Raw genomic sequence first — 7,198 nt, 5'->3', positions numbered from 1 at the left:
GATTTTCCAACTTCAAATAAGAACCATTTTGGGGGGATTGTATACTACTTGGAAGGACTGAACCCCTCTTTAGTTTAAAATTTTAAATTATTGCTCCTGGATGAGGTGTGAATCTTAGTCTTTGCAAGTGCAGGGGTGTGGCACGTCCATTTAACATTCCAATGTCAGATGACTTTTACCTAGGCCAGCAGGAGGGAAAGGAATCAAATTTAATTTAACCAGTGTAGAACTAAAGTTTTCCATGCATCAGCGAAAGGTGCTGATCCACTGTTTTGATCTTGAACGGCAGCGTTCATTTTATCTTACCGGCATAGGGACCATCCTTCTTCTTTTTCTCACTTCTGTCTCCGCTAAGAAAACTGAAAGATTCTTGTGCGTAGAGAAGTGGCGTTACCTAAATTCCCCAATATTGAGCATGACGCTTCACACTCACACCTACAACTGAATATAAATTACTGACGGTAAACAAAATTAACTGATCAACAATTCGCTCACGCACGACCCGTTCGAGATGCCCAAGAAGGTGGGGTTTGCTAATTTTTTCGCAGGAATCTTTTTTACTTTTTACCTTTTACTTGATGAGAAACCGAGATAAATGACCGTTAAAGTGACAGGTGAGATTTGAGCAGAAGAACAAAAGCAAGAAAAATATGTTTTTCTTCTATGATTATTTAACAAGATCGTCTTTTTTCATTTTTAATTTTGTCATTTTTTCTTTTAAAGTGTTTGTTGTACTGAACAAATTTATGGCACTTTTAAGCCCAAATCCAAGGAGTAAACATACCTGTCCTTTGCTTAAAAAACGAACCTAATTGTGAAATCAAAATATATTTTGGAAATAATATTAGTAAGTAATTTAAGTATTATTAAACACTATAAAACTCATGAAAATCTATCATATAAAATATAAATAAAACACTCACATTCGCTGCACTGGTCCCATCTATGCAGACTCAAGGGTTTGTGTACTTCATTCTAGGCAGAGAGAATGGCCCTAATAAAAAATAACAAATAATCCATATATCCAGCTCAAAGAATACCTGGTAAAATTATATTTACCATATTCCAAATGGAAGCCATGTTATTGAACTGCCCGTACTAGTTTGTTTTTGTTTCAAATCTCTCTCAAACAAGTTCTCAAACAGAACACTGTCCCTGCAAAAAAAGTAAGGTACCAAGGACAGTGAGAATGAAATAAGATTGTTTGAAATGGTTAAGTGAAAATTTGCACAACAGTATATTATCTCAATAAGTTAGGAAATGTTAGGAATTCAATTTTTAATGAAAAAAATCTCCGTATGCATGTTCGTGGCTTATGGTTGTAGTCGACACCAAACTTAAAAAGAGATAGGCTACTGGTAAAAAAAAAAAAAATCAGTTGAGCAGCTCAGTGCACCCGACAGCTTAATAAAAAGCACCTTTTCTTCAGAGATTTATTTCTTTTTGGAATTAACAGGTTGTTAATGTTTGAATTTTTAGCATTGTCAAAAATGAACTAGTTAGTTTTACTCGTGTATTTTCACACTTCAACATGGCAATGCTTACAAGATGTGGTATAGCCCCAAAAACGTCATATTTTGAAATAATTAAAAGAAAACTTAGAAAATTGTGGTTTTTAGGTATGAACAGACATAAAATTGGTGCAGGGACAAAAAAAATGCTTTATTTTGATGTCTTTGTTACTTTAAGAGCTATACTCTCAGTGTAAGTTTTTTGGTACACTATTTTTCTGCAGCCCTAGGGTTTTAACGTTCCAGCATAGAATGACGATTTTACCATACTTCAACCATATAAGTGCCTTGGGTACTTGTCGGTTAATGGAAACACTTTCAAGAATTACGCAGTGTAACATCTGACAATAACCAATTCTCTTGTCTAGAACTGATTATGATTTGATTATTCTGAGTGAGAAATGCTATGATTTATCGATACTAACTTGTTTTAGCGACAACACTCAAGTTCTTCATCTGAGTAGAACCGGCTTTTCTGACTTTCAATCCTAGTGAAATATACCAAAATATGATGAAAATATAATGCTTTACATTTTTAGATATAAAGTAGCAAAATTAGTAACAAATTATGGAATCTAATCTGGCCTAACCTAATCTAACCAAATTTTCATTTCAACATCCATGGTCAGACGCTGTTCTCTACCAATCCATATATTTCATACATGGTCAGAAAAACCGATTCTACTTATATGAAGAACTTAAGTGTTGTCACTATAACTGATAAGTACCGATTTAGCAATATTATAACTAATTATTTAATATATAGAGGTGGTTAGGGGTTAGGTAGGCTTAGGTTAGGTTGCGTTAGGTTGAGTTAAGTTTGGTTGCTATATTGTTTTCTAAATTATTGTTTTATCATCGTGTTTTGTGATGTCTCATTAGGATTAACCGGTCAAGTACTGAATAACCGACAAGTACTGTGTCCTGTCCTTTTGGCGCAAGTTACAGCTATGAACTTGTCACTAAGTAACTTGTTCCACCGGAAGCAAAAACTCCTTAGTTTTCCTCTCGAATAAAATTATGAGAATGTGATACAAACTCTATTTTAGGGGGCAAAGGGGTATGGCAAGAGCAGTGATAACTCCACTACGAGGCTACTAGTATTCCATCATAACCAGCCATCACAAACGTTTTTGGATTTTCGTTAATGCTCCAGAGGTCTTTATTATTCATATCAACTGCTATTTATATTAAAAGTGTGCCCAAAATAAACTGTTTTAATCTTCAACTTCAGCTGTTTTATGGTATTAGAAAATACAGTTGCTTTTAAAATAAAAGTAAAATGACATCAAAATTAAAACAAATAGATAATTCCCTATATTCGAAGGGGGTTGCTAGCCCCTCAACATTTTAGAAGTGTTTCAACTGCTTGGCAGCATTTTAGACCATTATTAATTCAGCAAGTCGAAATTGCAACCAATGACCTTTCAAAAACATGAACCTTTGGTTATTAAAGCAAATACAAATAAATAGATCACTTATTGACACCACACTGGTTAAGCATGGCAAGATTATAAATGGCAATACATAAAAACAAACGAGGATAGTTCCATCCAGTGAAAAAAAAATTGCAAACATTTCAACCAAGACCTACACTTATTGCAGAACATCCTCGGTGGAGAGCAAGAAGAGTAAAAGCAAAACATGAAAAGTAACGACTAAAATAACGCCTTTCATGTAACGCTGAAAGGGTAACTGAACTGATCTTAAATCCGATATCAAACAGTTCGTGGTAAAGAACTGTAGTAAGGAGCGACCCGGCTCAATAGTAACCCAAACTCTAAAAACAAAGAATTAAATTTTAATGCTGATTTTAAATATATAAGTTTCATCAAGATAAGTTATATCCATCAAAAGTTACGAGCCTGAGAAAATTTGCCTCATATAAGAAAATAGGAGGAAACACCCCTTAAAAGTCATACAATCTTAACGAAAACCACACCATCAGATTCAGCGTATCAGAGAACCTTATTGTAGAAGTTTCAAGCTCCTATCTACAAAAATGTATAAATTGCCTTTCCGAATGTGTCACTTAATTAAGGCAGAGTTTTTACTGTTTTCTACATGGCCAAAGATCGCCAATGAGCAAAATAAATCTCGTTGGGATTTTTCTCTGAAAACATGGAGTTGAATGAAGCTAGGAAATCTGGGTCAACATGGAGGGAAGAACATTACCTTCTTGAAAGAAGATGACGCTCTCACACTGAACCGAAAAGAAAACCTAAACAGTATACTTGATTTACTTAATTTTACTTGATTACTTAATTTAATTGATTATACTTAATCGTCTAGACAATTCAATGCCGTTAAAAATTTGTCCCGGACAATTACCTTTAACATCTCCACGCGTAAGATTGGGTTTTACAAAGAGAAACTTAAAATAAATAAAAAGAATTTTGGTACTAGCATAATTACTGAACATAAGTTCCGAGACCCATCTATACCAGCTAGATAAAAAAAATAAACACATAGTAATTTGCCTAATTTTACAAACAATTTTTCGAAAATGTCTTTAAATGTATTTAAAATGCATCGAAAATGTATTTATTAAAATTGTGGAACGAACAGTGAGCCTCTCACTAACTCTATTTTCAGGTAGATCAAGGGAAAAAAACGAAATTCGGGGAGTTTTCGGGGATTCGGGGAACGTCATTTTTTCGGGGATTTTCTAGATTTTCAGGGAAAACCTCGAAAAGTCGGGGAAAGTGGAAGCACTGCGAGAGACTAGCCGACCTTCATAGCCACTCTGATGACTAAGCCTTAGTGGCACGCGCACATCAACGTGTCCCCACTGAAACCACTTGAGAGTCAGAAAGACAAATCTGATTATTCTGCTAGTCCTAGAATTAAAGGGTTGTTTTACTTTTTTTTTTTGGCTGGTCATGTGCCCCCCCCCCCCCCAAAAAAAAGAAAATTGTTTACCCCATAGGATTACACGTGCTAGAGTTTGAGAACTACTGTTCTAGTGAAATCTTGATAGTAAATGCATATTTTTGCGTTTCATTGCAGTAGTTAGTTGCGCTTTGTCCGTTGAAAAAAAGAAGGGATTTTTCGTATTTGGATAGTTTCCGGAATAGCGAGGCATCAGTCGGCAACAGTAAAATATTACAAAAAAAAAAAAATACGAAAACTCCATTCTATGTGTTCAAATGTAAACTCTACTACGTAATGTTTTTGATAGTTTTTATTCAATAGTTTCTGAGCAGATGTTTGATTTCCTAGATAGATGGTCCTAGTTTGGTAATAAACAGTAACATAATGAAAATAGATTTTCATTGGGACCTCAGAGCCCTTCGGCGCATCACCATCATCTAATTTGAACAATCCTGTTCTGTCTTGCATTATATTGTATCCATGCTAAACATACCAAATGCTCTGATAAAAAAGTAAACAATAAGAAACTTGTTATAATGGAAGTAATTATTACAAGGCCATATGTCAGAATTTATTCGACATAAAAATTTCATCTAACGATTACAGGATAATTCTGTAATTTATCATGGCAATAAAAAAAACAGCTCTTTTCTTGCAAACATCCCGTTATCAGTCATATGTGTGTTATTTAAATTAATTCTTCTTGACCCAAAATTGAAAAAAGAACATTAAAAAAATCTGATGAGAAATGTGCAAGTTATTGATCTATGAATTGGTTATTTTTAATGGGCTTCGTATGCACCTTGAGCATCGAATATTTCATTATGGGCTCAATTTTACATCGAGCAATGAATTCAATGCAAAAATATTATTTAGACCTATATCTTGGACAATCAGGGGAACGGGATCTAATGTCAGAGTTGAAAATGTTATCAGAGCCAACGTTCTAGCGTTGCCGATAGTAGAGAGCCACAAGACTTCGATGTATCAGTATAATTTTCTTTCAGGAATTACTTTATATAAGGGGTGGTTGTAAGAACTTCAGAATGTCCCCATTCAATTCGAAATGGGAAATTCTTGAGCTCTTTTTTTAAGTCAAAAGGGATAAGAGGGCAACCTGCACCCTTTCCACGCCTATTTTTCCCATAGAAATCTTATCAATTTTTGAGATAGACACTATTTTCAAAACAGGACAAACGTAAAAAAATCTATACATGCGGTGTTGATATTTATCATACAACCCCAAGGGCAAGGGCAGTCCATTGTTAACATATGAGGTTTCTTGTTAGAAAAAGAGAGTATGTTTGATCCCTGGTCTCTAAAAGGCTTACGGTATTAAGGTGAAATTTCAGAAGATATTGAGGTGATACTTTGAACAAAATCAAAACACACTATATGCAGGATGATTGTCAAAAGACCGTGTAGGCAATATCAAAGGAACGACTGAGGGGATTAAGTTGAAATTTTCAAGTTATATCGATGGGGATATTGAAAGATTACCATACGGAAACCAGCCTTCTTCCTTGCCCTTCTAGATCCTCCTTGGACACTGGTGAAAACTTTGAAAGAGATTTTGTCCAAAATAGTCAAAAGGTCTAACAATTGTGCGTCTGGGAGCACTATGCCTCCAACAGCCCTGAGGACAAATAATGCAAGTTATGCTCAGTTTTTACATGCAGGATTGTCAAAAGGACTCATTAGCAATATCTGAGGAGCGACTAAGGGTATTAAGTTGAAACTTTCAGGGTATGTTGAACATTGCTTAGAGGGCTAAAGGCCCCCCTGTCCTTCTTTATGCTCCCACTCAATACTGATAAAAATTATAAAATAGCCATTTCGTTCCAAATAGCAAAAATATCTAAAAACTATAATTCTGTGGACCCTATGCACCCGCAGCTCCAGGATAAAAGTTGTGTATTACACAACAGGTCCAATGTTTGCATATAGAATTTGTTATTGAGAAAGGTTGGAAATGCTTGATCCTTGGTGTTTCAAAAAAGGCTAAGGATATTAAGGTGGAATTTCAGAAAATATTAAGGTTGATGTTAAGCCTTATTAAAACACACTACATGCATCCAGGTTATAAAAAAGGGGATGTCTTCTACATATTAATAGTGATTGCGATTGTGGACTAATTGTGACTGTCAAGACTTATGACTCTGACTACAACTGCTTGCAAGTGCTAATATGAATGCAACTCGACATCCAGATTATCAAAGAGGGTGTCTAAGGGTATCTACTTGAAATTTTCAGGATCACTTTTGCTGCTACTACCATGACTGCAACTGCGACTACTTACGACTACATTTATTTGTAAATATGATCATGACTACTTGTGACTTTTAGAAGTTTGACTTCTTGCGATTTCGAGATTTCAACTACGGCTACTTGCAACCAGGACTTTTGACTACTTGTTGTGATTGTGACTGCTTACAACTGCAACTAGTTAAGACTGTGAATAATTCCGACAGTGACTACTTGCGACTGAGATAAGTTATGAGTGGGACTGCAACTACTTTCAATTGTGAATACGGATGTTACTCGACAGCATATATGTCTATTTGCAACTGTGAATAATTGCAATTGTGACTGCGACTAATTGCGACTGCGAGTGCAACAACCTACGACTACAACTCTTAAGTACAACTGCTACTACCTGGGACAGTGACTACTACTATTAGCAATGCTGCTACTGCTGCAATTGCGATGGTGACTGCAAATGCTACTGCAACTTCTGCTATTGCAGCTATAACTATTGAAAAATATCAAAAGAGCTTAACTGCATTTTGCTTGTCAAAATGGCACGGTGCATC

At 35.3% G+C, this 7,198-nt stretch overlaps 1 long non-coding RNA gene across 1 annotated transcript in view; it reads right to left on the bottom strand.

Annotated features, from left to right (window-relative positions):
• Positions 1-918: 918 nt before the first annotated feature.
• Positions 919-7,198, bottom strand: part of LOC136030956 (uncharacterized) — a 71,001-nt gene continuing 64,721 nt past the window's right edge. Inside the window, exon 4 of the long non-coding RNA XR_010618399.1 lies at positions 919-994. This is a non-coding gene — a long non-coding RNA (uncharacterized LOC136030956). The remainder of the gene's footprint in view (positions 995-7,198) is intronic.

The sequence above is a fragment of the Artemia franciscana genome, chromosome 1 (genome assembly GCF_032884065.1).
Source record: "Artemia franciscana chromosome 1, ASM3288406v1, whole genome shotgun sequence".
In the NCBI taxonomy this organism is placed as follows: Eukaryota; Metazoa; Arthropoda; class Branchiopoda; order Anostraca; family Artemiidae; genus Artemia; species Artemia franciscana.
Note: the sequence above shows the minus strand (reverse complement) of the source record. Positions and strands in the feature narration are given on the sequence as shown.